The 26,155-nt window shown below is 39.0% G+C and overlaps 1 protein-coding gene across 6 annotated transcripts in view; it reads left to right on the top strand.

The window, feature by feature from the left end:
- The window catches only part of Akap6 (A-kinase anchoring protein 6), a 504,011-nt gene that overhangs the window by 340,959 nt on the left and 136,897 nt on the right, over positions 1 to 26,155 (top strand). The gene's annotated exons all lie outside the window — the stretch shown is intronic.

The following is a 26,155-nucleotide window of genomic DNA, read 5'->3' as shown; positions in this document are numbered from 1 at the left end:
CACTCATTAAAACGTGAAAGAGTTATCCTGTTAACTGATCCATGTTAGGCCTCAATATAAGTATTCTCCCATTGACAGTTTAGTTACCATGTTTGGTTATCTTTTTCCTGTTTCTTTTATTGATCAATAAGAAAGGGTTGTGTGCCAATTTCCTCGTCCCTGGTCTATAAGGATAGTGATCTTTACCTTGAAGAAGACAATGAAGTTAATGGTAAGTGACAGGTCTGTAGCTGCTCTTTTGCTTTGAATGGCTTATATCTTAGGGAACATAGAGGAAACAAAATGCTGCCTCATTTTTATTTATGGCCATGAATTGATATAGTCAAGACAAAAACATACTAATTGAATTCTGTTATTTCACGTTTATGTATGAGTGGAAATTTTAGGTCCCTTCCAATAAAACCGGTGCAGACTCACAGTGGCAAACCAGAGACCCATTTGAGCTCTTCTGCTGTGTGCCTAAGTCTAATTTGAAACCATTGTACCTTAAACTCTTACTAATTGCTCAAACTTAAAGTCATTATTTCAGTTCTTTATTAAAAATGAGCCTTTGCCCTATAAAACGCCCATAATTTTTAGCAGCCATATATCTGCTGTGTAATTTCCTCTCTCAAAAAATGTCATGCTCAATTTAATATTGGTATGTCATTTGCAACTGGCTAGGGGAGCTTTTTGAAGCTATTACATACTCTGGTTTCACAAGAGCTGGACTCTGAAGCCTGCATCCCTGCATCCCTGCATCCCTGCATTCCCACATCCCCACATCTCTGAAACTGCATCCCTGCCAGTCTCAGGCTACTGTCCTGACACTGATGCACGGTGCGTTTCTCTTACCCAAAGGGCTGCCTTAGAGGATGTTCTGTCATGGAATGCAAGGGCACTGGTTAAAATGAGAATGTTTTCCTCTGTGAGTGAGTGAATTGAGACCCCAACCACAAATGTAACAAACCAGTTAAGTAAAACAAAATGCACAAGCCTGTGGATTAGAAAGATATACCACCTTAAGTTTTTATAACCATACCTCACATGGAATTGTAATCTTTACAAAGCAGCTATTTTAAAACAAGATATAAAGAATACAATAGACAACTCAGAAGGATTCATACACACTTACAAAATAATGTGTATGAGATTTGCAACTTCAGTATAATTTAACATAATTTTGCTTGGTAAAATATTTTAATGAGAAAATTATTAAACTAACATACTAACAAACAGGAAAAAATGAAAATGTAGCAGATTAAGAACAGTTGAAATGCCAACATCAAGGTTTCAAGTAACTATGGCATATGAAGTGGGAGCCCAAACACTTGAAGAGATACCTTGACCTTAAGGAACTCAAGATTTCTTGGGAGGCTACAATTCACACATCGGAGTGTGTGTATCTCTACCAGGATACTGTATTTCTGACTGTCAGTGATACAGTCAGAAATACAGACATAAGAATGGGAACTGAGGACTTCTGGTTTCATCCAAGTATAAGAACACATAAGCAAAGGTATTTCACATAGAAGTGTGCTGTGGATATTACTCTATGTAAATAAAACACTGATGGCCAGTGACCAGGCAGGAAGTATAGGCGGGACAAAGAGAGAGGAGAATTGGGGAAACAGGAAGAAGGAGGGAGAGACACTGCAGCCACGGCCAGGAGAAGAGCATGTAAAGAAGCCGGTAAGCCACCAGCCACGTGGCAAGGTATAGATTTATAAAAATGGGTTAATTTAAGATATAAGAACAGTTAACAAGAAGCCTGCCACGGCCATACAGTTTATAAGTGATTCAAGCGTCTGAGTGATTATTTTATAAGTAGATTGTGGGACTGCGGGGCTTGGGGAACCTGGAGAGAAGCTCTCCAGCAACAGAAGTGTTGCTTACAAAGGCTCATGCTAAGAAATTCTCATATCTGGAGGCAACAGGGCATAGACAAATTGATGGGAGATGGAATTATGTGAAAAGCAATAGAAGATAAGATTTTAGAGGAAAGCTAGAATGTAGTTCACTGGTACAGTGCTTGCCTGGTGTGCTAACTAACTAACTAACTAACTAAATAAATAAATAAATAAATAAATAAATAAATAAATAAATAAATAAATAAATAAAATATAAGGTGCGGTGGTATTGTGTTCCCCGAAATATTGTGCACACTAATAAACTTATCTGGGGTCAGAGACAGAACAACCACAACATTAAACATAACGGTTAGGCAGCACACGCCTTTAATCCTAGCATTCCAGAGGAAGAAATCCATATGTTCAAGGATACAGCCAAGCATGGTGACTCACACCTTTAATCTCAGAAAGCGAACCTTTAATCCCAGGGAATGGTGGTAGAAAGCAGAAAGGTACATAAGGCGTGAGGACAAGAAACTAGAAGCATTTGGCTGGTTAAGCATGTGGCTGGTTAAGCATTTGGCTGGTTAAGCTTTCAGGCTTTTAAGCAACAGTTCAGCTGGGATTCATTCTGGATGAGGACCCAGAGTCTTTCAGTCTGAGGAAACAGGACCAGCTGAGGAACTGGTGAGGTGAGATAGCTGTGGCTTGTTCTGTCTCTCTGACCTTCCAGTATTCACCCCAATAACTGGCCTCGGGTTTGATTTTATTAATAAGACTTTTAAGATTCATGCTCCAATAAGGAATAAAGGAAAGAAGAGAAAAAAGAAGAGGAAAAAAGTGATTGGGGAAAGGCCCCTTTTCTCCATCCTCCCTTTATTGTCTAGGTAGGGGAATGAGACCACACTGTGTGATGCTTATGAAGGATAAAGGTGGACCCTGTGGTGGCTGTAGCAAAGTGGCCAGTGTTAGGGAACAGGAGAGCAGCCAACCATCCTTGGAGTCTCTGGAAACAAGCAATAATTGCAAGTTATCAATAACTTAAAGGAACAAATGAGCCTTGGCATCCGAGTGCACATCCCAGCTTTTTCTCTCCCATCCCTACTATGATGCAATCCGATCCATGTAAGCCTTGCTTTCTGATACTTTCTGTTGAGACTTGAATGTCTGCTCACAAAACTCAGGGCTCTTTTACTTTCTTTGTGTAGTCTCTCACACTTCTCTGCGCCTCGAATACCGTTTTATAGACAGAAGAGACTTTCAGAGACTTAGTTGTCTTAATTTTGTGTGATATTCTCTCGCTCCCCGAAGACCTCCTACACATTAGGCAAGTACAGTCAGCTGAGTTGTCCTCCCAACATCCTGAACCGTTTGCTCAGAGCCTAACCTGGGTAGGATTGATTTTCCTGCAAACGTGTGCTTGAAAGCACTGCTGTTCTTTTTGCTATTACTTTAGCATAACTTGAGACAAAGGGATATCATGGTGTGCTATACGGGTGTGATTTCTACAATATTGGATACAACGGTGAAACAGTGTTCTTTAAGGCAATGATAAAAGGATACTGATGGTCACTGAACACAACTTAAAATTCAGCACGTCCAAATGATCATTGTAAGGAAATAACACAACAGTTAATTTTGTATTAATAAGAGTTATATGCTTCGTGATTATTTGTTGTCCGGTACATATGATAAGTGGGGTGACAGTAATTGGCCATTTGAAAACAGGCAGCATTGATTGTTTTAAAAATAAAGTCTCTGCTAGTGAGAAGCTCTTCCTTGTTAAATATCATTCCCTGCTGCTGCTCTGTTTTGTTCCTGGGAAGGATCAGACAAGCTGAAGAAGTAGATGGTTCTGCTATGTCAGGGAGCGCAGCCATTTGTCCATTGCATATAAAGACGATGCCAGTCTGTGGGAACTTCCCATTCAGTGTCCTCTGCGTGCCAAAAGATCGCTGGAAGATTATGATGCTATTCATGCTTAAAATATGGAAATCACGGGCTCTATATTTTCTAAAGAACATCCCTTTTCATAGTGATAGTTTTTACTCCTATATCTCATCCTGTTTAATATTTTAAATTTGGTGTGTTCTCTAAAAGGAATTGCTATTTTGTGATTTACAACCTTGGAGAAAAATAACATACTAGTCATAACTTTGCAGTTTTTTGTGATGCATGAAGATCAGATTTTTTAATGTTGGTTAATGCTTTGCTAATTAAAGTGTGCATGTTAATTAAAGCAGAGGCTAATGTTAATTACCTATATTAATGGAATCTCATGTAGCACCTGCCTGAAGCAATGGGTTCAATTTTCAAAATATCTCAATTAAGGCTGAAACTTTTGATTTGCATCTAGTAGGGTTTCAATTAACTGCACTGAAAACTTCAAAAACACTCTTAGGGGTGCAAAACAGCAGTGATTATATGAAGTAGAGTGGAGTTTGTGAAGTTCATGTACAAAGACTTCTTTCATTAGTTTCAACTCGATTTCTTTTTTATTCGCCAAGACTATTCATTCAAAACAAGTCAATGAAAGTAGCCAGATGTCTATTATTGCCCATCATCCCATCCAAGGGAGGCTGAGGCAGGAGGATGGTGTATTCAAAAGCAGCCCTGGCTTCATAGCAATACATTGTCTAGACTAAAACTGAACGGCAGTGCAAACATCAGCTCTTGAAATAGCTCACCAGTGTTAGCACCTGAGTACACCCATCCTTACCCTTACAGCATTCTGCCCTGGATGACCATTAGTTTTAATCTACGTCCCTTGCTAATGAGTGTCTTGGTTCCTTTTATCTAACCATATATAACCACTATATACTTAACCATATATAGGCATGTTTTAGGGCCTTAAAACAAACATTGTTGTGTGTTTGTAAAACAGCTAAATACATTTCTAGGCTAAAGTGGAAGTGAGTGAACTATTAGCACCTATTTCATTGTTTCTGAACACACACAGCCATGGCTTCTTTCTTGTTTACGCGGCTGCTTTTTGCAAGGCATCAAGTTGCTGTCTGGTATCTCAATCCAGTGTCCAATAAAAGACTGGTATTTTTGTTAGCAAGTTAAATATGGCCTGGAATGGAGAAGAAGGTGCTTATTCAGGATAAGCCATTGTTATAACGCCGGTGAACATGTGTTTATTCTGCCGATGATTGTATTAACATTATCTTTTAGTTCCAAACTTACAACCTAGTTGTTCTGTAAGCAAGCCTGGCTCATGACCATAGGCACAGTAGAATGCTTGTGTTGTTTTAGAAGATAATACATGAGATTAGCATATTAGGGGGCAAATCTAAAAATAATTAATTAAAATATAAACATAACTGAAGACAGGTACATTGTGATTAGTATGCATATCGTTGGCTCTCCTGAACCTACTGCTGTATTTGCTAAAGTCCCAATAACAACCATTCCCACTGGGTCTTTGGAAGGGATTATGAGCTAACAGTGATAACCTTTTTGACATCTAGTATAATCATGGTTTCAGAAAAATAGTTTCCATTACTGTGAATAATTGAACGAGAAGTAATCGCCGCAATAGGTATATACAAATAGATTACAAACTGATTTATGGTCCCTGGAAATCAGCATCATTAACTGTTATTGTGCCTTAGCAGACTTGGACTCTGATAGCTGACTCTTGATCTCAGAGGGCCAAGATTTGTCTCCATCCAGCCGTAGAGAATACCAAACAAGCATAAGACTGCCATGTGTAAGGTGTGACCATCAAGGCGACACAAAGGCCTACAGCTGCTTCTGATGTGCTATCGGCACGATGGTATTAACAATATTTACGGGAACGGCAAACGGTATTGTTTAGGCCAGAAGATGTTGGCCATCATCCTGATGGCCGAGTGTGTGGTTGCCGGAAAAGATGCTAAGTGTTCCCTAACGAAGAGCAGTGCAGGGGTAGGTGAGTCAGTGAGCACTCTCGACCTTCATCACGCACTGGCTAGTTAGCCAACTGGTTGAAGCTGGACTCCACATATTAACTAGTTGGATAATCTGATGAATATGCATCGCCGACTTCCCAAGGATGAGGCAGTGGGCCAGGTCTTCACAACCAGCGGAGCAAAGTCACCAAGGCACCCAGTCCCTGCTGTATCACCATTAAGGTGGCAGATGGCAAAGCATTAGCAGAAAGACATTGAGAACAGCTGGAAAACATCTGGTGGGAAGAGACAACCTAATGGGTATACTTGGCTGTGCCAAATTGAAAGGCAATTACTGGGAATCCTGGAAAGAAACTTGTATGTATGGTTCATGGGGTGGATTGGGGGGAGGGTTGGCTAGAACAATGAATTCTAGTTTAGAGCTTTGGAAATACTAAAAAGAAGTGACATTCGAACCTTGGAGATAGACTAGAGAACATTAATTTGCTCTCTCCCCAAGTTCTAAGTGAGAACACAACTTTTAGGGGCATCTGTAAACCTATCTTGACCTGGAATCTTCTTGCATTGCTTCAGACCTTGTTTTTGAAGCAGGGTCCCCCATTGAACTTGGAGTGTACTCACTGACGAGACTGGCCAGCGGTTGAGGTCCAGAGGCACACCTATCTTTGTACAATGGCTTTTTATGTGGATGCTGGGGATCCGAACTCGGGTCCTCAGGCTTGTGCAGCTGGTGCTTTGCACACAGAGCTCTCTCTCCAGCCTGCAGCTTTGGATTTCTTTTCACGTGTTCCTCCATTACTGTGAAGGAACAGTAAACTCCATTACTGTTTGTCTGTGTCTGTCCACATGTCATTGTTCACTCTCTCCTTTGTCGAGAGAATCACCTGCCTTTCTAGAACCCCTCTGTCCGTCAGGCTCAATCCAAAGACAGTGATGTTTCCTTTTGGGAGCGAATGATTTCACAGAATGAAGAAGCAGTAAAGAGAGGATTCCCTCAGAGACTGATGGGTAGAATTGGGGAGACTGGGTGCCCCATGACTGTTATGCAGCTAAAAGAGATTCCCTCGAAGACTGACAAAACACCATTTCCCATTCAGTCCTCAGAGGAATGTGCAAACCTAGACAGGCCATGAAGGAGATAGAAATCTCAACAGGTGCAAGGGGAATGCCAAACTTCTCCTGGAGAGTCAAAGTTGGTGAAGCCAGAGTTTTCTTGGGGTTACTTATAGGAATATGGACAAGGGGTCACTTACAGGAACAGGAATGATGCAAAGACAACCTCATCACCAGAGCCCACCCCAGCCTGGGTGGCAGCTCACAACACTGGGAAGGGGGTTACAGACTGTCCTTTCCAAGTGACTCGGTTGGTTGGTCTAAACCTCTTTCAGGTAGCTCAGCCAGTTTCTGCCCCTGATCAGTCTCGGGGACTTCCTGAAGCTAGCGAGCTGTTTTGAGTTATTTACCTTTCATTCTTGGAGGAAACTATTGCACAACAGGAAGCCACATATTTTCCAGGTGCTCTCCTGACCTACTTGCCATTGAGAAGACAGACTAGTCAAAGCATAGTCTTTCAATAAATGTTAGGCCCCATCTCCCTTCATCCAACTCCCTTCTTAACCACTGAACCAAAAGTAGTCCATTCATTACCTTTTGTAACTATTTTTGGCTTAGTATTTTTCCTCGACTCAAACAAACAAACAAACAAACAAACAAACAAACAAAAAAACAGTTGACTATAAGCAGGATCTGATCTCAGTTTCTAAACATTAGAGTCCAGATGTCCTCTCTAGAAAAAAGCAGGTTATTTTGAGCAGAAGGCCAAACGGAATTCAACCACAGAGGAAGTGGCCAGGAACACAAGAGCCAGAGGTTAGAAAAGGTGTGGTGAGCACAGAGCCAGTGAGGGACAGCACGCGTGTAAGAGCCCTGACAGGCGTTCCTGAGAAATGGTTGACAATAGGCAGATAAAAGGTCAGAGAGAGAAAGGATACCAGAAGGAATTGCGAGAAGTCAACATGTGGGAAGTCAAGGGCTTTGAATGAGTTTCAAGTCTAGCTCCGAATTTCTAGGTTGACACAGAATCCTCCTATAAATCCTACATATTGGAATATCATGATAAGGATAAATCATACTAGTGACTGGGGAAAGCAATCAGATTTGCAAGAAAATGCCTTCACAGTGAGGCCTCATTTCTTTCTGCCCCTGGACGCTGAATTGACTGGGTGTCATGATGGCGAGTAGTGAGCTGAAAAGAGACAAAGTAATCCGAGTGTACACAAGGAAGTTTCATTTCTGAGGAAAAGGAGCAAAAAGTCTGGATGAATCTAACATTTGCAGGATATGGGACATTGGGCCTTTCAAGAAGTGGTCAAAGTATATACCTTCCATAGTAGAAGGTATTGTATTGTATCCTAGCTGCCAGCTGTTTTAACTGTTGGAAGGACCAGTTAGGGACTGGCTAAGGCACGGAAATCATGGTTTGAGGACTATTGCTTAGAAATGATACCCACAAAGAAGCAGACTTCAAAAAATGAAGCATGGGACTTGGAGTCAGAAGCTCCGGGACATTTCTTTCCATTAGCTATGTGATATCATCTCTTTCCAGTAGAAAGAATAATTTCTGATATATTGGTGCCCAGCTTAAGTTGTGATTACTAAGGAAGATGTTATACATGGAACCCCAAACCACAAAGGTATATGTAACCTATTACCAGAAGTATCTGACTCTATTAGCAAGTGACTTTTGATTAAGCAAAATGTTACTATCCATCATTTAAGCATTAATCCAGATGCCCAATGAATATGCCCACTTTAGGTGATAGATAGTGAACTCATGATTAGACATCCAATTAATTTGTAATTTGCATACTGTGTCAAATAATAAGGTAAAAATCAATAATTATTTCATAGGATAATAGATTATTTGAGGTAGAACTATAAAATATAAATATCTAATTATGTAAGATATAAAAATTATGTTTCTCTTTAAATGTTCTATGAAATGGCAGAGAGCTACATCTTCATCGTGACTGTGGAGTTATGCCTAATATCAAGATGTTTATCATTTTTTGAGAGTAACATTTTCTTAGGTCTGGTTCTAAAGCTACAAGATAGCAGCTTAGATAACATAAAAAATAAAATAAAATAGCAGTGTATTTAATGGCAGTGTGAAAGGAATGCTCTTCTTATAGCTTCCTTAATCCTGGCCCTGGTCCCTTAGTTTCTTTCTCCATATTCCACTCACACTAAAACCCCAGCAGTCTTTACCAGTTTGAAGGAGGCAGGGGAATTATTGTGTGAAGTACTTCATGTTCTAGATTCATCATCAGGACATTTCATAATTCTTCTTTCTCTTGTTCCTATTTCATCTCCTAGTCCTTGTGTCCCATAAACTGAAAATTTGGTCAAGAAGCATTCTTGGATTTAGGCTTATCATTTGTGACATGTGTGTTCTGGTGGCATCCCCTCATGTCAGGATTTCTGCTGTCTGTGGTGCCAAAGCGGAGGGGGTGTCCAGAGACCTTCAGACAGTTGAGATTCCCCTTATAATTAACAGGTAGTCAGTGGAGCCTGTACATCATGTGGGGATTCAGTTCCCTGTTAATGAATCCATTGGTGACCCAAGCTACAGTCAACTATTTGGAAGTTACAAAATGGTGGTCGACTAATTCTAATATTTCATGTGCATTTTTAGCTGGCTATAAAAAAAAAGCTCTATAAAGTTTTCTTGTACCAACTCTGATAATTACAATTTCTCTTCTAATCTTCAAATATCCTTTTGCTTCCCAGTATTTGGAATAATGTGTTAGAGTAAGGGCCCCTCCTGTGATGGCATTGCTTTTTCTTTTTCTGGTGTGAATACAGTTACATACAAATTTACTTACATGTGTTTGGTAGGTAGCTGTCACTTGAAGTGATTTGATTTGGAGCATGTATTTTCTGCATTTGCCTAGGGCCCCTTCATGATAGAGCTATATGCTTTTGTCTGGAGCCAATGAAAGCGTCTTTGTTCTCTTTACAAGATGATAATACCACAGTCTCATTTTATAAATTTCCTGCTCCAGACTTTTAAATTAATTACTGAACTGGTATCTTTAACTTTTCTCAGATGAAAGTAAGCTATACCCACCCCTCACTCATTCAGTCAGTACGTATGGAGTGTCTGCTTGTATCAGAAACCCAGGGATGGTATCAAAACAAATCTGGTTCATATCTCACTCCTGGGGACACTTAAAACATATTCATGTAGAGGAGTCATGAACGCCTACATGGTAGAAACAGAAGTTTTTATACAAGACGGATAGATTATACATCAATGAAATTCAGGTGAGGGAGGAAATTCCTTAGCTCAGAGAAATGGGAGGAAAGAGGAGCTGTGGAAATGGAGGGTAGTTGAGTGCAGAGATGGAAAAGCCTTATTCATGAGAGGGCATAGGCTAGTCTGATGTGAGTAGAGGGGGATTTTGCCATTTGTCAGGAAAGGAACTCACAGGGGATACCTGGGAAGGTAAACAGGGACCCATTCCTAAGAGGCACATAAACATGATGCCAAGACAGTTAGCTTCAATCTGAAGCAAATGATAGCCACTGGGACTCTTCTCTTTTGTTTCTTGGTTTCTGAATCAGAACAGTCACATGACTGAATGATCACATGATCATGGAAAGCCTCTTATAGAGGCCTTTTTTCTCTTGTGCACCATTGTAAGGGGCATTTAGTCCTGCGGCTGGTGGGTTAGATGCTGGATGCTGAATAACCTAGCAGTAGTTTGTGTGATGACTCAAGCACAAGGATGCTAGGTGGTCCTATGTTTTGTGTCTCACATACCAGCAGGAAACAAGAAAACTTCCAATGCCATTTCATAATCAGGGTCACTCCAACTGTCTCCAGTCATGAGAGATTCCAGTGCACCCAAGGTAACTGTTTCCCAAGCATGAAACTCATTTCTTCCTCGGTCATAATTTAAATCTTAATCTATTTATATTTTTGCCTTGGATTGCTATATGCATGCTGAGTTTTAGCTACGTAAGGTAGAGCAGAAATGCAAAAGGACCCAAACAACCAAAATGCTGCTGAGGATGAAAAGATTGAAACGTCATGCAGAAATGACACGCCCTGTGTTCTTTTTGTGAGGTCACTTGCTGTGTTGTTGATAGACTTACTGGAACTTTCTGTTACCTTGTTTCTCAGCTTAATTGTGGCAGTTTGAATGAGAATGGCCCCATAGGCCATATATTTGAAGGCTTGGTGCCCAGTCGATGGAACTGTTTGGGAAGGATTTGGAGGTGTGGTTTTATTGGATGGAGAAGGCATGTCATTGGGGGTGGGCTTTGAGCTTTCAAAAGCCCATGCCATTCCTAGTTCTCTCTCGCTTTACATCTCATGCCTATGGATCAGGATGTAAACCTCAGCCATTGCTTCAGCACCATATCTGCCTGCTACTGCCATGCTTCACACCATGATGGCCATGGATGCTAACCTCTAAAACTGTAAGCAAGTCCCTAGTAAACTGGTTCTTCTATGAACTGCCTTGGTCATGGTAATTTTTCATAGCAATAGAAAAATAACTAAAATGTATGTACATATACATATATATTCATACATATAATGAAACAAGCTACTAGGCATCTAAAAGGTAACTGGTTTGTCTTAGATGTAGCAGACAACTATTAAATCTGAAATGGGAATATTAAAATAATTTTGAAGACATTCTTTGTGAAGAAGCAACCTTGCTGCAAGACTATATTATAGAGATTCAGCAGTATATAATAAGCTATACCTTGACCAAACAAGGAGTCCTTCAAGAGGAAGCCACTTATCAAGGAATATTTAGTGTTATTTAGCTTATTAATCTTATTAATATATATCAGCTGTCTTCTGCTATGAAATTCTTGTGTGCCCATATACTATTAGGCCCAATGGCCAACAGTCAAGCTTCTCTGACCTACTGCTGATCCACTAGGTAACATTCCTGCAAAGCTTAGGAGACAGGCAGGTCTCCTTGTTTCTTGTGCAAATGAAGCTCAGACCATCCCTTGCCTTCAGGCCTAGCAGCATCATAGAGCTATTGACTCAGGACAATAGGGCTTTGTGCATAACCAAGTGCAGTAAAGAATGGAGTGGAGTTCCTGGTCAGGCAGAGCTGTGTGGCCAGGGAGAAGAGAAGAAGGCAGAGTTTCTCAGAGCCAGGGGTAAGGAACAAGGAAGGAAAGATGGAGGACAAAGGAACAGAGGATAAAGATGAGGCTGAAAGCACAGGAGCTTAGTTAGGACTATGACAGAGCAGTAGGTACAGAGAGGAGCTGAGTGTGAGGACGGAGCTGAAGCTGTGTAGGTAGAATTTTGTCTTAGAGAAATAAAGTAACAGACGAAAGAGCATAGTGTGTATAGATTCCTTTCCCTCAGATACGCCCCCCCCCCCCCCCGACGGATGCAGCGTCTTCCCCAGGACCCTGGGAGGGATTTTCTCAGGGCAGGCCCTTGGGAAAATTTCATTACAACCTCGCTATACTATAATTGATGTTTGGATTCTGAAAGTCATACATAGAAAAGATTCTGTGTAGGGTTATGATGTATATCATAAAACTTGAAAAACAATAGTTGGCATTTCAACAGGGAAATTGCTCTATCCCCTCCTCTTTGAAAACTGGTACCTGGACTAGGTATGTTTTAGAGTCTGAAAGTGATCCCCATAGGAAGTTGACCAGTTAATAAGCATTTTCTCTTTCCTTTGCTTATTTTTCCTGCCATGTTTGTATCATCAAGTGTTATTTTCTACTATAACTTTGAGAATTCTATTTTCTACCACTGTCTGAGACAAGATAAAGTTTCTTCATGTCAGAGATTATTGAATCTTTTATTTCATAGAGACCTGCTAAAATTAAGTATCACTTTAAATTTAAATCTGTAACACAGAGGTTAACAATATCCAAGGGTTTTCATGTTTGAAATTTCAGAGAATCCCAATACATTTTTTAAACTGAAAAGTATTTCAGGTGATTTTGGTCAGAATGATCCTTTCCTTTTAATGATATGGTTCACATTTTACAGTTAGATTAGCACCCTCAGATGTTGATTAGAACCAGCCAAGAACCTACTTCCTGAAAGTACACATCTTCTTCTAGCATGAATACCACTAAGGCATCTCACTAATTTCCATACAATGACTCACTCATTCATTCAGCACCCAATTTTCTGACATTGAAGATACAATTATGAATAAGAAAGTTGTGGAATCATTTACAAAATTCTCTAAAACAAAACAAAAAATTAAAAAAAGACATGGTCCCTACTGTTGTGAAATTTACCTCCCAGTGGCATATGAATTAAAAACTCATATTCTAAAAAAACCAAAACTTACATTTTGCAAACTAGCAAGATAAAACAAAAATGAGTCAAATATAGTCATAAATATTAGAAAAAAATCAAAGATGGAGGGGGAGGAGAAAAGAGGGAGAATAATTGAGGAAGGAAACACCATTTAAACAGATTTTGAAGATATAAATGTGCTAGTCACATGAAAAGGAGAAGAGGAAAATTCCAGGCAGAGGGAAGTGCCTGGCCACGGTGGAAAGGAAGTAGATTTATTCAAGGATTGAAACTGAAAGACCTGTCTACCATACAGACAAACAGCTCAGCAGGCAGCAGTGATAGACAATGAAGATCAAACACCACAGGTCCCTGAAGACTCTGAGAGGTGTGTCTACAGTACACTGGTTGCCAGTATAAGAAGTAAGATGTGAACCACCATTTAAGAGAAACATTCATCCTGACCAAAATGGATTTAGAGCATAGCACCTAATTCTTGTCATTAGCTCATTTATTCACTCTGCCCTAAAATAAAGACAGCAGAAAATGAAGGATATAATTTTGTTTAACCTGACACTTACTTAGACTATCAGTATGTCTGATAGATAGGAATAGAGATATCAAGGAAGGGGGGAAAAAGGCACATGTTTGTTTCTTTTGTAAGTCTTTTATGAATATTATAGCTCAGAGACTTAATGAGAATTTTCAGGAAAATCTAAGCACCATGTCAAGCTCTACAAGCTGTGAGCAGTCTTAATGTCTTGATGGTCAACCCATGTCTTCATAGACAGCACATGTGTGTGCGCGTGTGAGCATACGCACACACACACACACACACACAAGAATCACTATTGCAGAGGTGTGTATGTTGGGGAGTGGGGATGGACACAGATCTCCCAGAAAATAGTTGTTCTTTTTAGTGTTTGGAGAACCTGTAGAAAGTAGAGAATTATTATCCCGATTTGGGGGTTTATATGGGCTTTGTGGGCACTGTTCTTGTAGCTACTCTTTACTCTCCTGGCATTTGCTTACTGCCCCCTGGGTCCTTTACTTCACATTTATGTGCTGTGTTCCCTTTCCTCCTATTGAGTTCTCCTCTCCTGCTGACGTACAGGATCCTGTTTCTGAAGCATTATGAACTTTTCTGACTTTGGAGCCTGTGGGAAGTCCTGACTTTTCATAATCTCTTTGTCTGAGACCCTGGCCTAAAAGGAGCTGGACCTACATAAGTATTAAGACGTAGGTTAGAAGAGTGAGCACCCAAGACTTGGATGTATTTCTCTAGGCTTGCTCCCACCTTTTGTGCAAATGGATCTTTTTAAAAAATATTTTTTAATTTCCAATTTCTATTACATTATTTGTTTGTGGGTAGGGCCATGTGTATAGAAATCAGTTCTCTTCTTCCTCCATGAAGGTTTAGGGGCTGAACTCAGCCTGTCAGACATCGTGACACATGCTTTTACCTGCTGTGCCGTCTTGGTGACTCTGCAAATAGATTTCTACCCATGGTTTTTTGTTTCTTTGTTTTTTGTTTTTCTTAAAATGGTCTTGTGGGCTAGTGTGTTTTATCTCTAACTGAAGAGAATTAAAATACATGAAACTGGAAATACTTCATGTTAATATGTTAATGCCTGTACCTTTGTAGTGTGAGTCAGCATGTAAGACATCCTTTCTTTTCCCCAGTGAAATCGCTAACAAGAACTGGAATAAGGGAGTCAACAGGGTAGGGGGAGTTTCCATGTACAGGTCATTTCATATGGCTTTGTGAATTGCTACAATAATTTTACCCAATAGTTAGGGTTCAATTCACTCAATAAGCATTCTTGGTTTCCATTAGAATCTCCAATTAAACACAAGTATATGCCTTCGGGTTATTATGATTAATAGTCAATAATAAAAAGCAATGGCATTTTCTAAAAAAAATATTGGTATTTCCTACAAATATAGCTTTAAATAAAATATTAGCAGTTTTAAAGTAGCTTTTCATAGGTTCCTTTTTTCTTCATTTCCATATATTTCTCATTAATCAGTGAACTATATCTCAACATAATTTCTAGATAAAATGTATTTTCTCCTTTTTAAATACTTTGATATTCTCATTTGTTTTTATGGCATGTTACTGCATGTCTCCAGAGGCTCACAGCATTTTTATTTTCAAGTAAATTTATATTAGTTACAGTATCCAGCTGTTTTAGATATAGGATCATTTCCTGTTGGTACTGTTTCCAGGACAATTCTTTTTTTCTCCTCACAAAAATGAAAAATGTAATTTAACAAAGATATCCTATAATTGCCTTCATATCTAGCAAGGTATCTAGCAATCTGAATACCTTATTTTATTTAAAACATCTGTCCACATAATGTCTAGCAATTGTCTAAAGATACATCATCCATGGGAAACACAGCTGCTGCTATTTTTATTTAATTTATAGGGAACCAACAAAAACGTCTCTTTAATATTGTGTCTTCTGCTGTTTTATTACATGCAAGGTATTTTCATAAATGAGAATAGCTTACCATTTTGGTGCTGGCAATTAGTTTAGTCTCTTGGAAATTGGGAAAAGCCATTGTCCAGTGTTTTAAAGTCACTATGAAAATATCCTGTAGAACAGCAAGCTTTTGTTACATATGTGTGTGCAATATATATTATATATAATATATTCATATATTAATATGTGTATTGTGCGCACACATATGTGTACACACGTGTCTAGCAATACATCGTCATAAAAGGGTGGCATGCTGCTCCACTTGTGGAACTAATCTTACACTGGAAGCACATTTTAATTGCTACCCAATGTATGTTTTCACTTACAATAAAAATGAAAAGTCTTTTGCTTTGAAGTCTTTCTATTGATTATAGCAGTCAACTGATATTTTGTTACTCTTAAGAAAAATGTATAGAGAATTGTAGGAGCTTCCACAAAAGCTCTTTGTTCTGGGAGGATGCTGAGTTTTAGAGAGAGAAACCTATTTGTAAATTCTATTTATTGTATATGACCCTCAAAGCCTAATTAATTAAGCAGCATTTAACTTTTACTAGATTGCATCAATTTTGACTTAGCTGACTGCAAAGACACCAGACACCCAAGCTGACAATATGTGCCTAAGGAGAAGGCTTACCTTTTCCAGGGAAATAATCAAAAGATTCCTTTTTGGAACACTAAGAGTATGAAAGGGAAATGGTTATGGTCCCCTAGTGACACACTGTTATGATTGACAGGAAAAACCAACATGCCTGCCACCTGAGACGTCTTGTTCAGGAACTTTCTGGAGGGTAGTAAATTGGTGTTGGCACAAACACAAAAAAATAAAATGACTTGATTCAGCACTTTTCAATTCCAAATCCCCAAACACTAAAGAAAGAACTAAATATTCATCAAATGATCAAAATTTATATTGATTTTTATTCTACATTAGCAGCTCAAAGTTGAGATTCTTGACAGGGTGGATGTCGGCTTGAATGATTCTCTTTGAAATGAGGATATAGGCTCTGAATTGAGTGCTTCCATGCATTCCTGAACTATAGGCCCTGCTTATTAGAACCCCAGGCGGCTGAATTTTCAGAAGGAAGTATAAAGGCACACTTGTTTGGTTCTGTTTTGATAACTAAATTGTTATTATTAGTATGTAAAGTAATTCTTGTTGTTCCTGTTTCATCCCCCCGCCCTTGCACCACCACTACCCCACCCCCACCCCGCCCCGTCCCCATTTCAAGACTATTTATCCTATAGAAATTCAAAGGAACTGGAGTTCCTGTAGTAGCCACTGACTTCATGGGAGCATTTGTCAGCATAACTGGACCAAGGGGGGAGCTACTGGCCCTGCAGGCTGAGAAAGCTCTGACTGTATCTTCACGATATACATTTTTAATCTTTAGTTTCTGGCAGAGAATAAATGCTAGCTTTCTGTAGGTGAGTGTGGAGGGTAGGAATTAGGCAACGGCTGCAGAATGTAAACACAGATTGATGCATCTGTCGCCATGCAGAGATTTGCTAAGGGAACAGTCATGGAGAAACATCGAAAATTCTAATCATCTCCTCCAGTCCACACCTTGTAATCACACTTCCCCCACCGCAGCTCATGACATAAAATGCTGAATTTTTAATGAGTTTAACCACTTGCATTACAAAAAGGAGAGAGGATGGTGGATGAAGGTTCTACAGAAGCAATGGTGTGTCACGGTTGTGTTTTGTCTGTTAGGTGGAGGTGGATTTTCGTTGCCTTAATAAGCATCCCATATGTCATTAAAACAGAGAAGGAAGACATTTTTCTTCATGCACAAATGCAGAAGAAATGAAAATAGTGTTAATGTTTATTTCCCCACTTTGTTTGAATGTTACCATTTAACAAGTCTCATTAAAAGGACGGCTTTAAAATTAAATTTCCTAAATATTATAGTGAATGGTTTTAATGATTTGCAAACAAGTCAATAAAATAGAAATGATAATTTAAAAACCTAAAATATTACTGCTATGTCTCTTAAATAAACACATAAGAACTATCACTAACCCTCTCTAATGCTAGGTTTTCTGGAATGACAATATAATCATATTGTTATATACTTAATATAAAAAGATCACTATATGTAATAATATTTACTGAAAAATAATATTCAAATAGCTGATCATTCCTAATTATTACTTAATTTTTTTCAACATTGTATTTATACTGAGTTCCCGTATGTATGTGTGCAGTAATTGGATAACAGCTTTCAGGAGTTCAGTCTCTCCTTCCATCATGTGGGTCCCAGGATTGAACTCCAGGCATCAAGCTTGGGCAAGTGCCCATTGAACCATCCCTCTGACCCTCTTGTTAATATAATATATAGATTATAATTTAAAAAAGAACATTCTAAAAAATGTACTAATCGTTTCCTTGGCACATTTTTGAAAGATTTTATTAGTCTTATCCTTGAATGAGTGATGAGTGTTTCTTATGAACCATAATTTTTCTGATTGTAGATGATATATTCCCCGAGGATACAAACCTACATTTGTATTTTGTGCAATGTATTATATATAAAAGACATTCAAGATAGCTATTGAAATTTGTTGAAGACCTTCAACATTGTTCCAAAGAAATATCTCCTCTTGTGATCCTCCTCTTACTCTGGGAAGGAAAGTTTGGTATCCTACTCAGGTGTGCGTGTTTGAAGCCATGCATGTAGCCAAAATTTAACTATTTTTTTTTCTCTTGACCATTAAGTTCAGGCAAGGCTCTTTAAGGAGAAGCCCTGTGACTCCTTCTGCTTTCCTTTGCCATTTTCCCTTTGAACCCTCAAGGACAACTTTCTCTGTGCTTGCTCTTCTCTTTATAGACTGAAGGATGAATTGTAGTTTAAAACTTAGCTGTTGTGTATAACACTTAAAAACCTGACAAGGACTTTTAATAATCATCAACTCTTTTAAATTTCAGTTCTCTGATGAGAAACAGAGTAGGGGCCGTAAGTAATTACTTTGATAAAGTGTAAAAAAAGTCTTTTGTGTTAAGCAAGCTTCTGTAAACTTATACTATCTTTAGGGTTTGACTTCCATAAAAAAGTTGTGACAAACTTTAACTTTTTGGTTTTGTCCTAATCTCTGTTGTTTTATTTTGGAATAATCATTTTCCTCAGGGCAAAATCTCCATAATATTTTCCCTCTTCTTGAGATGAGAAAACTTGTGTTTTTTTTTTAACCAAATATATATTATCTAACAACATATATATATATATATATGTATATATATATATATATATATTTTACTGTTTCATGGTTCTTATCTGATTTGGTTTCTTAAAAAATAGAAAGCATTTTATTTTTAATAAGACAATATATTTCAGAAAACATTGGAAGCACATACAAAATATATTAACAGTTTTGGGATATTTTTTAAAATCAATAAACTTAAATTAACCATTTTGTAGATAATCGAATCCTATTATAGCAGGCACTTAGAAACCATTTTTGATTTTTTTTTGGGGGGGGGAGCATTGGGTTTTCATTTGTTTTTATTTTTGTTTTGAGACAGGGTTTTTCTGTGTTACCCTGGCTTTCCTAAAATTAGCTCTGTAGACCAAGCTGGACTTGAACCCAGAGATCTGGCTACCTCTGCCTCCCAAATGCTCCCAAGGATTAAAGGTGTGTGCCAACACTGCCTGACCCAGAAATTGCTTTTGTAATAAAGGATCTTCAACAATGCTTCAGAGAAATCCCAGATAAGGCCAAAAGAAGTCAGCAATTAAGGATAGGACAGAGGTACAATCCCCCAGTGTCACTCCCAGCAGCCTAAATAATTTCTCTAAACTTTTAGGGACCTCATTAATCATGGTGGCACACATTTTTAATCTGAGTCTAGAGGAGGCACAGAGATAGGCAGATCTCCAGGAGTTTGAGGGCAGCTTAGTTTACACAGTGAGTTTCAGCCAGGCCAGCAAGGGCTACATATTGAGACTTTGTCTCAAAAGGAAACTTTTAGGAAACCTCAACTCAGAACCAGCTGGGATTCCTGGCTCTGATGCAGAAAAGAAGTTCAAGATTAGCCAATATGAAGCAGAGGTTGTGTAATAAAGATATTTTAATCTATATTTAAGGATGTAGGTTAAGAGAGAAGCATTCAGAAGTAAGACACATCAGAAAGTATGGTTATAGACTTTTCTAAGAGAGAATTGCCAAGATTAAGTTTAACATTCTCAAGAAGTTTAACCCACCAAAAGATGCTGAGGCATGAAATGAGTGTGGGAGAACACAATTCAATCCATAGCATGTTAAAGTTTACTAGAGATATTAGTTACTAGAATATCATTGGCCCCCATGGACTGGGATGCTGTGCTTCCAAGCCAGTGAAATCTGATAATTACCTTCTCTCACTTAGTGTACTAGTCAGGGTTCTCTAGAGTAACAGAACTTATAGAATGAATCCCCCTCTTTCCTTGCAGGCTGTGGTCCAGCTAATCCCAAAATGGCTGGCTATGAATGAAAAGCCCAAGAATCTAGTAGTTGCTCAGTCCCAGAGGCTGGATGTCTCAGCTGGGCTTCTGAATATGCTGGAATCCCAAAGAAGTAGAGTCTACTACCAGTGAAAGAAAGGACTTGCTCGCAAGATGAGGGCAAGCAATCAAAGAGCAAAAGCTTCTTTCATCCATGTCCTTAGACTTCCAACAGAAGGTATAACCCAGATTAGCGGTGTGGCTTCCAACTTCAAGACCCAGATTAAAGGCCTATATTTTTCTACATCAAGATCTGAATTAGAAGTGGATCTTCAAATTAAGAAAAAAAAAATACTTCACAGGTGTGCCTTCTATTTGGGGGGTTCTTAGTTCCAGATGTAGTGAAGTTGACAACCAAGAATAGTCATCACACTGATCTCCTCTCAAAGTGGCAGGAACTATGCAAGCTTATTTAGGCTATCCATAAGGTGACAATCTCATCCCATGGCCCCCATGGACTGGGATGCTGTGCTTCCAAGCCAGTGAAATCTGATGATTACCTTCTCTCACTTAGTGTACTAGTCAGGGTTCTCTAGAGTAATAGAACTTATAGAATGAATCTCCCTCTTTCCTTGCAGGCTGTGGTCCAGCTAATCCCAAAGAGAAAGAGAGATAGAAGAGGATCAAGGCCTTTACATACATAATAATGTCTTTGTTGGATCTTTGTTATGCTCAGAACAGTGTTCAACTTTCCTAACCTGCATTCTCTACATTATGCACTTTATGTACCCCTTCCCTTGAGCTCTTCATTCAAATGCCCTAAAGCTCCAGTCACCATTCTTTGAGTGTGCTGTGTCCTTTCATGACTTTTGGCTCTTAAACAAATCAATCATCCTGCCTCTAGAGATAGCATCACCTACCAGAGTCATACTTACCACCTCAGTTCTGGTTCAGACACCACTTTTGTCAAGCCTTGCTGACTATTCCCTGCCTTCAGGTGATTGTTTTATTTCTGATGACAACGCCACTTGGCACAAGTGTAGTGGTTGGCACATCTTTTACCTTCCATGCTACACTCCCTTAGAAGAAGAGAATGCATTTTATCTTCCTTATACCCACAGCAGCTGGTAGTCCCTGAGATATAATAGAGTCTCAGCAAATGTGTGAGTGATAAATGGGTGGATGGACAATACATTTATTGAGCAATTGCTTGTTTAATGCTTGCCTTGGTTCAGACTCTGACAAGGTGCTCAGAATGCAAAATGTCCAAGGAAACAGACACGGCTACTCCCAATATTTGGAATCCAAAGACAAATCAGAAACTATATCAAACATAAGAAATTTACATTTGCATGTGCTGTGTAGGATACTTACCTGGTCCTGAAATAAGAACACAGTGGCTCTGTTTCAGCAACGCCATTGAGAAAGGACTCTCTGAGAAACAGTATGTCAGGTGTAAGCTAGAAGACAAAACATTACCAGAAAAATGTTCCAGAAAAATGAAATAATATAGGGGAAAATCCACAGGACAAGAAATAATTGCTTAAAAATTTGGAATGCTTAAAGAATTAAAGAAGGTAAAGATAATTAAAGAAGGCAAGAGCATGGCAATTAAGAGGGAGACTATCAGAGGTCTAGCCTAGGCAAGAAATTGTTAGCCAATGGGAGAAGCTTGTTTCTTGGGTCTGAGTTCAGGAGTAAGTCAGCTTGTATCTTATAATGACTACTCTTGCCAATGTAACTGAAAATAATTAGAGGACAGGAATGACCGAGAGGAGATATATGCAAGTCAGAGGCAACAGAGGCTTGAATGAGGCTGTAGCAATGCCAACTGGGAGAAACTGGAGATACACTGTGGAGGATGAATCCGTGTCATAAGGAGTGGCTTATGGGAAAGGAAAAAAAAGAAGTCAAGATGACTCTTTAGCTTCTGGCTATTTGTTTAACAAGGAAGGACCAAGTATGAGAAGAATTGGAGGATTTGGAGAGTTTGAGAATGCAGTTACCTTTTAAACGTCAGAGCCCAAAATAATTGAAGTTAGGTGATTGGTGTAAAGTGTAAAGCTCAGAGGAGAGTAGCTGGAGGCATCACTATATAGATGACACTAAAGGCAATGATAAAGGGTATGGAAAAAAAGTCCCATCTAAGCTCTGGCACATTAGTGATCTTAGCTGTGATAGAAGATCAGCTGAATTTAGGATGCTGGAGAAGAAAAAAGGTAGAACAACTGAAGATTAATTGCAACCAGTGCTAACACCTAGACTGGAGGGAGAAATGGTCCTTTTCCTTTTCTTGTAGGTGGAGTTTTCTGTCCTGCCAGCCCATTCCCAAATAACCACACAGAGACTTATTATTAATTATAAATTCTCAGCCGATAGCTTAGGCTTGTTACTATCCCACTCTTTCAACTTAAATTAACCCATATTTCTTATCTACCCTCTACCATGTGGTGGTAACTTTTTTCAGCATGGCATGTTCATCTCCTGCTTCCTCTGTGTCTACTGGCGACTTCACACTTCTTCCCAGTGTTCTCTCTCAGTTTTGCTCTTCTACCTAATCTCTTTCTGCCTGGCTATGGGCCACTCAGCTCTCTATTACCAATGAGAGCAACACATCATCACAGTGTTCAAAAGGATTGTTTCACAGCATCTTCTATGGCATGTCCCAGGGCATTCTCATTTCATTCTAATTTCAATTTTTGCATGTAAATAAGTGTTTTAAATCTCTATATTCCTATAAGACTGAAGATCTTCCTCTGATTATTCCACCAGTACCTCTGTCTCAGTTCATTTTTTTCATCTGTTCAGCATGACTGCAACCTGGAAATCAAGAGGCACACCCACCACTAAAGTCTCATTCTTTCTAGTTAATAAAAAAATTCCAAATCCTGTCTTTTATCTTTAATATTTATCAGGCTAAGTTTCCATATGAAAAATATAGTAACATTTTAAAGTAACCACAGTTACTCTAGATGATAACTAAAACTCATTTATTCAGAGAAATAGAGGCACTGTTTTTAAGAATGATATTTTCTTCCAATCTCTCTCCTTTAAGTTTAGGTTTGGACTAAAATATAGCATCAGAAAAAATTTAAGAGAATCTACAAGGAGGTTTAGAATGGCAAAGCCACTCATCTTAGCAAAGGGAACCGTTTAGTTCTATTTCATAAGGAAATTTAGGAATGAATTGCTAAAAACAGAGGTAGAAATGGAGACGGACAGGAAAGGCCTGGGTTCTCTATTCACCTGTTCATTAGTGAAGAGAACTTTCCATTCTAGAAAGAAATTAGTAGGTGACTAATTATATTTTGAGTTCTTCTAGACTCTTCCACACACCCCTGGTTTGGTCAGAGACGTTTCATTTGTACACATCCCCACTGAGGTTGAATGCTAACTATTTTTCTGAGTGGTGATATGTCCCTACTCTGCCTGTTTTATGAGCCTTTTGTGAACAGAGGCACACACTTGTGAGATCACTGCCCAGAATGAACCGTGGTCCAACACATTACTTCATAGAGTTAAAATGGACAGAAGCCCCTACAAGAATGTCCCCAGTGACCCAGATGTGTTATTCTAATGGGATTTTCCACAGAGCACCCAGTCCAGAGCAACATCCTCATTGTGCCCCTAGATTTCTGGTGGATGAGAGGTTGTAGCATTTGGGCGAACTGTTCTTAAACTTGCTGACTATTGTTTAACGTCTCTGTTATCTTACTTGTCACATAAGAATTTGACATAAACTTTAAAAAAAGATGTGTGTGTGTGTGTGTGTGTGTGTGTGTGTGTGTGTGTGTGTGCGCGTGCGCGCGCTTATGTGTGTGTATGGGGTGTGCATAAGCCTGTGTGTGCAAAGGGCAGCAGAGGGTGTTAGATCCCTCAGAGCTAGAGTTCCAGGTTTGTAGGATGCTGGGCTTGTTCTGAGGGCCTGGGATCCAAACTCTTACCCTGACTACCGTGAGGCAAGCACTCGAAAGCACTCAGGCATGTTTACAGCCCCTGTATGCTTTTTACAGTTTTTTTTTCCTAGTCATTGATTAGTTTTATTCTTTAAAATCTATTCTTAGACCAGTGGCTGCTCTTTCAGGTCCCATGACTTCATAAACCTCTTAGCATTCATCCATACACACCACTGACATTCTGCATACTTACTTCCTCTTCCACATCTTTAATAGAAATGCAAAGTGACGCTAGATTTAACATTTTCTTTGTGACTCCCCACCGGTCACGCCTCTTCTTGCAACTACACATATTATATGTGGTTTCTTTTATTCTTTTAAATTCATGATGCTTGGAATCAAATTCAAGGTTTCAGCCATGCTGGGTAAGGACTCTAACCACTGAGCTACATCTCCAGTCCCTGACATAATTTTTTCTTTAATTTTTGAGACTATAAAATAAGTACAGCATTTCTCCATTTCCTTCCCTTCCTCTAAACCTTCCCATGAGCTACACCCAGAGAGTCTCACCAACAGGACAACTTAACCCTGAGCTGAATAAGGACAACAGTAGATGTGCCAGAGTAGGTGGGGGACAGCCCAGGAGATCTCAGCCCTTCACAAAGCAGTGCAGGCAACTAAGGAAAGCTGAAGTGGGAGAAAGAGTCTTCCCCGGGGAAGAGCATGCCAATTGGTTATTCAATACCAGTGGTCATCCCTGAAAGCATACATACACATGACATAAGAGCCCGAGCAGGTTATATTTAAGAATATACACATACATACATATGTGCATACACACCTATATATACATACTTTCTGAAACATTAATACATAACTATAGTAATCTAAACATTATCTCTTTGAATTCTCTGTGGAAATTTAGAATATTCATAATGACTGCTTGTGAAAAAGCCAAACTATAGGTTTTCTAATGGTTCAGGCCCTTTAAGTGATCTCCACTTTGTGATACTCCTCTTTTCTCCATAGCTGAGTCTTACAAAAGGTGAGACCAGGGAAGGCCTTCATTGGCTCTGATTGCTAAGGGTAGTAGGTCGTGTCTGGCTTACATTTAGTCCTAGTGACTACCCAGCAGCCGGATAGAACTAGTTTTCTAAGAAAAGATACCATGAAATAGCAGTTTTAAGATGGTCAGAAACGTTAATGGAGGGGTTTGATTTTGGGAAGCATACTAAAAGGAAAGTAAGGGTCCCTGGGTCCACCATGCATGAGAACCCACCATTGCTTCCTCCCCTCCCTGAGGGGACTTCATTCTCAGTCTCAGCTGGTGTCCTAGAGAACCCAAAGCCGCAGGGATTGTGACAGCGGCAATAAATAAAACATCTACCCAGTGCATTCCCATGCAAAAGTAGTTCAGCGCGTTGGGTGGTGGTGGCACACGCCTTTAATCCCAGCACTTGGGAGGCAGAGGCAGGCAGATCTCTGTGAGTTCGAGGTCAGCCTGACCTACAGAGAGCGTCCCAGGAAAGGTGCAAAGCTACAAAGAGAAACCGTGTCTCAGAAAAAAACAAACAACAACAACAAAAGTAGTTCAGCGTTCTTTGACCTCTGATTGATTAAAAAAAAAAATCTAAAAATTAAAAAGAAAAAAAAAGAAAAGAAAAAACCCAGCATGTTGAAACTACTTTTTCTTTGCAGCAAGTCCCCAAGTGTTTATGATTCAACAATTCCAGCCTGTGTGTAAAAGTCATTACAGTAGTGGTTCTCAACCTGTGGGTCATGACTCCCTTGAGGATGGAATTACCCTGGGGTCACCTAAGACCATGGGAAAACACAGATATTTAAATTACAATTCATAACAGTAGCAAAATTACAGTTGTGAAGTAGCAATGAAAATAATTTTATGGTTGGGGGTCACCACAACATGAGGAACTGTATTAAAGGGTCGCAGCGTTAGGAAAGGTTGAGAACTGATGCACTATAATACCCATGATTTAAAATCATTAAGACAATAGTACAGAGAATAAAAAATGCAATAAATGAAGTACATTACCATTATTAAATATGTACTAGAATTAATAATAGGCGTTTTACTTCTCCCCAGTGAAGAAAATAAAAAAGCATTCAGAATATATATATGTATACATATATATGTATATATATATATATATATATATATATATATATATGAAATATCCCAGTGTATGAATTGAATGGAAATGTCTTTTAAAATGCTACGTATGTGACAGTGTGAGGAAGAGTATTATTAAGGAATTTCACAGAATTTTATGTAAAGTCTTATTATGCCATGTTATGAT

The sequence above is a fragment of the Peromyscus maniculatus genome, chromosome 14 (genome assembly GCF_049852395.1).
Source record: "Peromyscus maniculatus bairdii isolate BWxNUB_F1_BW_parent chromosome 14, HU_Pman_BW_mat_3.1, whole genome shotgun sequence".
NCBI lineage: Eukaryota > Metazoa > Chordata > Mammalia > Rodentia > Cricetidae > Peromyscus > Peromyscus maniculatus.
This window is presented reverse-complemented; position numbering and strand designations above follow the sequence as displayed.